Source organism: Rhinopithecus bieti, unplaced genomic scaffold, assembly GCF_001698545.2.
Source record: "Rhinopithecus bieti isolate Rb0 unplaced genomic scaffold, ASM169854v2 scaffold_8220, whole genome shotgun sequence".
NCBI classification, from domain to species: domain Eukaryota; kingdom Metazoa; phylum Chordata; class Mammalia; order Primates; family Cercopithecidae; genus Rhinopithecus; species Rhinopithecus bieti.
Window position 1 is genome coordinate 1976379 of NW_016806392.1, and position 7513 is coordinate 1983891.

A 7513-nucleotide genomic window follows, 5' to 3' on the forward strand; every position below is an offset into this window, starting at 1 on the left:
CATGAGCTAAGAATGGAGTTTACATTTTTAAACAGTTGTAAGTGTGTGGACACACATGTGAGTATATAACAGAGGCCATTCATGATCACAAAGTCAAAACCCTTTACTATTGCGACATTTAAGAAAAAGTTTGCTGACCCTTACCTTAGATCACTATCTTCACAATTTGATTTAATTGTTCAAATATTCGGCATTCCTGTGAGAAAATATTTGATTTGAGATGTGATGAACAGTTTTGTGATTTATTTTCACCATTGACTGCCAGCCAGGGGTGGGTAGACAACCCTGAAGACAACCCTGAAGCCTGGAAAATATTGCTTGTGGGCATCCCCAAAGCACCTGCAGGAAGCTCTAGTTAGCATTTATATATATATAAATTCTTGTTCTTAACTTATTGTTTTCACGTTTTTCTGTTTCACTGAGAGTCCCCTGAAGGTACAGATTGTAATGAAATGGAATACCTCCAACATGGCTCACTCTAGAATGAGCTTTGTTTTCCACCCACATTGTTTAGGGATAAGATTCCTATACCACTCAGTGTCTCAAAAACATGTCATAGGCAATGCCAAAGTCAGAAAACAAAAAGGAAAAAAATTTCCTACCACATGAGGATAAAGTGGCGTACGTCAAAATGCACTAATTAAAAATTTTAGAATTGAGAAAGAACCAGGAGGAAATGTCTATAGTAAGACAGAAAGAGTATCTTAACATTTGTTGTGAGTAAATTCTCTATCCAGAGATATATGTGTGAAAAGTAAAAATGAATTTTTCTAGAACCCAGTTTTAACACCCGTGCTGCATGTGTGATGGAAATCTACACTCCATCATTTGGGGAATTGTCCTTTCTTTAAAGGATGGTTGTTTCTCAGGTCCTGGGCCTTATGCAGCGCCTGTGCAGTGTAGATCCCGGTGCAGACACACACAGTCCTGCCTTGCAGATGCCCTCAGCCCAAGGTGCCTTCTGCTGTTCTGGACCAGGAGTGTCCACGGGAGCCCTTTGTGCAACTTGTGTCCTGTTTGTGACCTGGAAGTTTGGAAACCACTGGTTTTAATTTTACTTGCTTTGATTGTTAAACTTTTTCAACAGCAACACATTTAACATGATTATCTGTGGCCTGCTGTGATAGTACCATTGATTTATTTTGTAGTTTTTTTTTCTATTTCCTAACTATTTTCATTAAAAACATTGCTTGATAAGAACACTAGAGCTAAGAAAACAAAAGGCCAAACAATAACTCCTCCCATATGAGGAAGAGCTCAGACATCCTGCCTTTTTCCTACCTCACAGGAGACTGCAGTACTGTGTGTTTGAAGCCCACTTATCTGCACAATTCTGTGAATTAGAGGAACAGGAAGTCTCGAGGCACAAGTAATGCCCAGTTCGTATGAATCATAGTCCTGAAGCATCACCTTACTCAGTGTGGGCCTGTTCATATGTTGCAGTCGCATTCCCCACTGATCCCTGGATCTTTCTCTAGCCATGCTTCTCAGAGTCATTTATCTTTCTTGCTGATTCATCCTTCCCCAAACCTCAGATTCAGATGAGCTCCACTTATCAATTTCCTAAATCTTTAGGAAACCAAGTTCTTTCAGATACTCAAATTTATCTATTTAGGTCACAATGGCTTTCTATAATCACTCTCAGAAGATAATTTATCTGTAAAGGTAGAGATCCACGCGCAACAGAAACACAGGAGCCAATGAGATGCCCTTCAATGTCATTAACGTTTGTCTCTTTTCATCTCATTGTTCTGTTCTTATAACATTTATCTCATGGAAAATGGGAATAATGTCTAATTTAATAATATATTTTACATATTAGTTACACTTTAATCAATCACAGTTTCTAACATAGTTAAGTTATTGATGCTGACATGAAAAATAAAATCTGTATCACCAAGAATGACCAAGGCATTGAAGGTTCTGGTTAAATTTGCTTTGCTCTAATAGAAATTTTCGTCAGAGATGCACCATCTCAAGAGTGTGAATTTTGGTAGTTTTCTTAAAGTGAGGTCATGAGGACAGAATGTCACAATTCAGATAGTTTATTGTGTTGTGAATGGTATGAATTTTTTCTGTAGATTATGATGTTTTGACATCTTTAAACAACTTTTACTGGCTGGGGAGAGACTGACTCTCTTGGAACTGGAAGCCTTTGATATGTAAACTAAACAATCACCAGCCCTCCCTCCTCTCTCTGGCCCTTACACCCCAGGGAGCAACATTCCTCTGCTTTAGTCATCCCAGGATCAGGTATCAGGCAATCATTAATCCCCTCTATAATCCAAAGACTGCCACAATTACTCAGACTAGCCATTTCTAAACTCTTCCGTCTCCTTGCCTTCGCTTTCCCATGGAAACCCAATGAGGCCCTGACCTAAGCCTTCTTGTCCTGTCTTTCAGCTGCTGATCACACCTGTGCCTTCCCTGTGAGGAACCCCATGGTGCTGTGCCTGCTGTTCCGAGGACCTGTCAGCATAATAAACTTTGTTTTTTCCCTCAGTCTATTTTGTTTCTCCTCTTGTGGCTGCATGTGACTCTCTCAAAAAATAATATAGAGCATACCTAAGTTATTTGCATTTTTTTGTTAAATATTGAAGAAGTTTTACGTGAAAAGTCTCTGAAGTTGTTATGGCCAAAGACTTAAGGTGCCCCCCTAAAAATATATGTAAGCACATATTTGTATTGCAGTGTTTATAGACAGTAAACTTGTGTGAGATTATAGATTACTGATTGATTTACTGAACATAAATGTAATGTAGGTGAAGAGAGAACTGCTAACTCCCTGGCAGACAATGCACTGTGCCTAGGATGGGGTGCTGGATGAGACACAGTTCTGCCCTCATTAAGTTCACAGTAGAGCAGGTGCTATACATTGAGTGTACAATTCTGAGTGTAGTAAGTACTTCAAAGGAGCAGCTCAAGGCATCACTGACAAGAACGTCCGAATATCCCATATTCCACGTATGCGTGAGGCCACATAAGTGTTCTGTGTGGTCCAGCTTCAGCTTCCCAAAGTCTCATATGTTCCTGGTTCTTGCCAATAGCCATTATCCTCCAATTCTACTTTAGGTAGTTTATTAGTTTCAGAGGTAGCTTAATGCTTCTGTTTCTTATTGATCTTCTCATCTCTTTGATCTTCTCATCAGTTGATAGGGTTTACTTCTATTTCAAAGTAAAAGCAAAGGAAAAAAATAAAGTTTATTTTGTTTTGTGTGGTGATTACTAAAGTCAAGCACCTTTTTCTATACCTGTGAGCCATCTGTATGTCTTCTTTATAGAATCGTCTACTCAGGTCCTTAGCTCATGTTTTCTTAATAGAGTTATTTCACTTAGCATAATGTCCTCCAGGTTCTTCCATGTTATGAGTGTCTTTTTCTAAGACTAAATAATATTCCAGTGCGCGCGCACACACACACACACACATACACACACAATCACATTTTTAAAATCTGTCAAGGGATATTTGTTATTTCCTTATTTAGCTATTGTGAAGAATGCTGAAATGATGGGAGTGAAGATATCTGTTTGAGATCCTCATTTCATTCCCTTAAGATATATACCCAGAAGTGAGATTTCTAGATCATAAAATAGTTATATTTTTAGTTTTTTGAGGAATCTCCACACTGTTTTCCATAATGACTGTACCAGTTGACATTTTTTCACCAACAGTGTACAAGCATCTTTGACTACCATATCTTAGCAGAAAATCTTCAGTATTGTTTAGTTTTTTCCATTGATTGTGATGATAGCTGCGAGATTTTCACGTGACTTTTATTATGTTGAGATAGTTTCCAGCTATGCCTATTTTTTGAGAGTTTTATTCATTTACAGATGCTAAGCTTTGCAGATGCTTTCTCTTCATCTATTGAAGTGATTGTATATTTTTTCATCTTGTTAATGTGTTATACCATATTGATTGATTGAAGTGTGTGGAATCTTCTTTGAATCCAAGGGATAAATCCCACTTGCGGCTGGTGAATGTTCCTTCTAATGTGCTGCTAAATGTGGTTTGCTAGTATTTACTGAGGATTTTTCATCTGTATTTATAAGGGCTGGTGTACTGCAGTTTTATTTTTGTGTGCCATCATTGGCTGTGTTTGACATAAGACTAATGCTAACCTCATAAATGAGGTAGACAAATGATCAGATGAAAAAAATGTAAAGTTACATGCCTGGATTAAAAACAATACAAACAAACAAAACAAGTAGATTTTAAATGGAGAATATGTTAGTCTGGTGGCATATAAATACGTATGTAAGAGTATGTCAACCGAGAAAGATTACCATGGGAAAATCACATCTTTTGTTGGTGACAGCCTAGTTCAGTTTCTTTAGACCAAACTTCTCAAAGAGAGCAACTTAAAAGCCAGAAAATTTTAAAATCATTTTTAAAGACATTAAATAGCTAACAGGGTAATTAACAATTATATGACCAGTATGTAGAGACAGTTGCCAAATCCTGAGAGAGAGCTGAGAAGAAGAGGCCAAGTCACTCCTTTAGGAACCACAGCTCAGCTTTCTATCACCAGAATCCCCTTTTATGCACAGCTTTGCTTTCAGTAGTGTGTTACCCGTAGCCAAACTTGGTTTAAAAATATCGCATGGGGCCAGGTGCTGTGGCTCACGCCTGCAATGCCAGCACTTTGGGAGGCCGAGGCCAGTGGATCAGGAGATTGAGACCATCTTGGCCAACACGGTGAAACCCCGTCTCTTCTAAAAATACTAAATTTATCCGGGTATGGTAGCATGCACCTGCAATCCCAGTTACTCAGGAGCCTGAGGCAGGAGAATAGCTTGAACCTGGGAGGCGCAGGTTGCAGTGAGCCGAGATCGTACCACTGCACTCCAGCCTGGGCGACAGAGCGCGACTCAGTCTCAATATATATATATCGCATGGAAAATTCCAGCTGTACACAATTCATATGTTTTAAATTGTGCACCATTTTGTATAGCGTAATAAAGTCTCATGCTGCTCTGTCCAGCCCTACACGTGAATCATCCTTTGTCCAGTGTGTCTGTGCTGTGTGTGCTACCTACCCATTCTTCATTGACATCATCTGTATCTGACATCCAGCCATCCACATCATCACAGCTTGATGATCTGGGATCTCCCTAAGCAGATTATCCTGCTTCTGACATAGCCTATGAAGGTCAATAGTAGCTTAATGCCACATCACAGTACATGCAACATTCACCCCACTTATTCACATCACACAGGCATTTTATTATCTCATATAATTACCAAAATAAAATGGAGAGCACAGTACAATACATATTTAGAGAGAAACAGAGAGAGGGAGAGAGAGACCACATTCACATAACTCTTATTAGAGTATATGATTACGATTCTTCAGTTAGTTATTGTTGTTAACCTCCTCTGATGCTAATTTTCAATCACACCTGGTCATAGATACGTATGTATAGAAAAAGCTAAAGTATATATTGAGTTCTGTACTCTCTACAGTTGCAGGCATCTGCTGGGGGTCTTAAGACATACTCTGTGTTGATGGGGGAACTACTGTATTCCAGTTGCTAAAATAAGATTGAGTTGATGATGAGTATTATTGTTACTGAGTGCTTGCAGGAAAATGTTTTTTATGCTAGTTTAACATATATGAAACCTGTTTTACAAATACAATCTCGTCCTTTTTGTCCGACATCTTAGCAAGCCTGTGGTGTCGGCTGCTGCTCTCCGAGCTTCGCACTGCTGCCCAAGGACGACAAGAAGAAGAAGGACTCCGGAAAGTCGGCCAAGAAAGACAAAGACCCAGTGAACAAACCCGGGGGCAAGGTCAAAAAGAAGAAGTGGTCCAAAGGCAAAGTTCGGGACAAGCTCAATTACTTAGTCTTGTTTGACAAAGCTACCTACGACAAACTCTATAAGGAAGTTCCCAACTATAGACTTAGAACCCCAACTGTGGTCTCTGAGAGACTGAAGATTCAAGGCTCGCTGGCCAGGGCAGCCCTTCAGGAGCTCCTTAGTAAAGGACTTATCAAACTGGTTTCAAAGCACAGAGCTCAAGAAATTTATACCAGAAATACCAAGGGCGGAGATGCTCCAGCTGCTGGTGAAGATGCATGAATAGGTCCAACCAACTGTACATTTGGAAAAATAAAACTTTATTAAAGCAAAACAAACAAACAACAACAACAACAACAACAACAAAAAACAAATACAATCTCATCTAAAAATAAAAAATAATAAAGTATAAGGGGAACATCAACACACCCTGCAGAAACACCAAATTAAACAAAACCACAAGGGACTCTGGGTATAGGGATTGTCAATAAAGGCTTTAATATGTGCATGCTTCCTATGTACAAAGAGACAGGGAAAATTTTAAGAGTTTTGGTAGATAACTGGAAGCTATGAAAATGAAATGAAATTAAGAATTTAATGGACAGGTTTATAGCAGGTGGAACAAAGCTGGAAGAAGAATTAGTAAACTGGAAAACAGACCACAAAATATTCAGAAAACTCACAAGGATTAAAAAGAATGGAAAATTAAGAAGAGGAAGTAAGAAACATAGAATAAGCATGTTAAGAAACATGGAATTTGAAAGAGAGGAGAGAGCTGAAGATTCAAGCAATATACATTTTTTAATTATTCACAATTCATCAAAGTAAAACTTTTGATAACCAAAGACAGTTAGGAAAGTCCTCAAAGCAAGCAGAAGATGTGAAAACAAAAGAATTATCTTCAAATGAGTAGTGATTAGAATTTCTACTTCCTTTTTAACAGAAATATTACAAGTATAAAGGTAAATGAAATTTAAAGTGCTGAAAGCAAATAACTGTCAATTTAGTATATCTATATCCATAAAAAATGTCCTCCATGAAGAATGTGAAACAAATATCTTTTCAAAAATTAAGAGCATTCTCCACTGGCAAACACTGACCAACATTCAGAAAGAACAAAAGGACATCAGTGTATATCCCTCAGCTGTTTAAATGATAAGATAATATGCATGAAAATTTAGTTAAAATCGAAAAAGTTCTAAAATATTAAAACTTTGTCAAAGTGACATAAGAAATACTTGAAAACTTAGTGAAGTTAATTGCATACATTATTATTTTTCATATAAATAAAAGTTTATAGGCTGGGCGCGGTGGCTCAAGCCTGTAATCCCAGCACTTTGGGAGGCCGAGACAGGTGGATCACGAGGTCAGGAGATCGAGACCATCCTGGCTAACACGGTGAAACCCCGTCTCTACCAAAAAAAAAATACAAAAAACTAGCCCGGCGTGGTGGCGGGCGCCTGTAGTCCCAGCTACTCGGGAGGCTGAGGCAGGAGAATGGCGTGAACCNGGGTGGTGGCTCACGCCTGTAATCCCAATACTTTGGGAGGCCGAGGTGGGTGGATCATGAAGTCAGGAGTTCAAGACCAGCCTGGCCAAGATGGTGAAACCCTGTCTCTACTAAAAACACAAAAAAATTAGCCGGGCATGATGGCGGACGCCTGTAATCCCAGCTACTCGGGAGGCTGAGGCAGGGAATTGCTTGAACCC

At 38.9% G+C, this 7513-nt stretch overlaps 1 pseudogene; it reads left to right on the top strand.

The window, feature by feature from the left end:
• The first annotated feature begins 854 nt into the window (after nt 1–854).
• On the top strand, nt 855–6129 carry LOC108532126 (40S ribosomal protein S25 pseudogene; annotated as a pseudogene).
• The last annotated feature ends 1384 nt before the right edge of the window (nt 6130–7513 follow it).